This window comes from Gossypium raimondii, chromosome 1 (genome assembly GCF_025698545.1).
Source record: "Gossypium raimondii isolate GPD5lz chromosome 1, ASM2569854v1, whole genome shotgun sequence".
Taxonomy (NCBI): Eukaryota; Viridiplantae; Streptophyta; class Magnoliopsida; order Malvales; family Malvaceae; genus Gossypium; species Gossypium raimondii.
Window position 1 is genome coordinate 17,014,626 of NC_068565.1, and position 1,414 is coordinate 17,016,039.

The 1,414-nt window shown below is 34.7% G+C and overlaps 1 non-coding gene across 1 annotated transcript; it reads left to right on the forward strand.

Moving 5' to 3' along the window:
• The first annotated feature begins 326 nt into the window (after positions 1–326).
• Positions 327–433, forward strand: LOC128033636 (small nucleolar RNA R71). Its single transcript, XR_008189627.1, has one exon. It is a non-coding gene; the product is annotated as a small nucleolar RNA R71 (small nucleolar RNA).
• The last annotated feature ends 981 nt before the right edge of the window (positions 434–1,414 follow it).

A 1,414-nucleotide genomic window follows, 5' to 3' on the forward strand; every position in this document is an offset into this window, starting at 1 on the left:
GGTTGTTCGTTCCACCTCCATTTGTGTTGCATGGTATCATTGGATGTACCTGCATAGAAACATATAAAACATTAATTCTTTTATTTAATTGTTCTACCTGATTCGATAACATGGTGACTGCATCTAAGTTGAAAACATTGGCTGCTTTCATCGGCTTCATCCTCATGACTTGTCACTGATAATTATTCAGTGCCATCTCTTCTATAAATTCATAAGTTGCTTCGGGTGTTTTATTGTTAAGTGTACCATCGACTACTGTATCAATCAACTGTCTAGTTGAGGGGTTCAAACCGTTGTAGAAGGTTTGAACCTGTAGCCATAGAGGTAATCCATGGTGAGGGCACTGTCTCAATAAGTCTTTATACCTCTCCCATGCATCATATAACATTTCAAAATTGATTTGCACAAAGGAAGAGATGTCGTTCCTTAACTTGGCCATCTTAGTTGGTAGGAAGTACTTCAGAAGGAACTTTTCAGTCATTTGAGCCCATGTGGTGATGGAACCTCATGATAAAGAGTTCAACCACTGCTTAGCTTTGTTCCTTAATGAGAAAGGGAATGAACGTAAACTAATGGCATCGTCAGTAACGCCATTAATATTGAAAGTATCGTAGATTTCCAGGAAATTGGCCAAATGAGTACTTGGATCTTTGTCTTGCAAACCATTGAACTTAACAAACTATTTCGTGAGGTGTTTCGTGACATCCAATGGCTATGTCGTGACACCGAAGGCAGTCTTGAAATTCTTGCATTATTCTTTTGATGGTCACAAAACTAAGTATAAATACGACAAAGACAAGCACACCTATCGAACAATAGTATAGCTACGGTGAGTAGAGAATATTGTATCTAAATTTACAATATAGATTATTAGTAATTACCTTTTTTCTATTATTTAGCCGACAATTGAGGGTGATATGTTTTAATCTAAATTTACTAAACTAATTTAACTAAGAACGCAACAGAGAATGAATCAAAGAAATAATCAAATATTAACCAATGAGATAGACAATACCCAGGAAAGAATCCACCTAGACTTTGATTAATTCAAATCTGTTTCTAATTAAGACCCCTATCATCGTATTAACTCGATCTATGGTTTCCTTTATTAGATTTGACTCTAATCCGGTAGATTTTTGTCGTCCTATTTCTAGGCTTGCATCCAACTGCACTCAATTATGCTAGATCTACTCTTAAATAAGGACTTTTGCTCCACTGAATTAAGCACGTTAAACATGAATTAATATCTCGAAAATATTAAAACAAAAAATAAACATACATAATTGAGAACAAGAATCAAATATTTATCGTGTAAAAACAAAAATTAAACAAAAGGATTCATCATAGGTTCCATCCTCGCTAGGTATCTAGGGAATTAGTTCATAATCCTGAATAGAAGCATCTCAAACTTAGA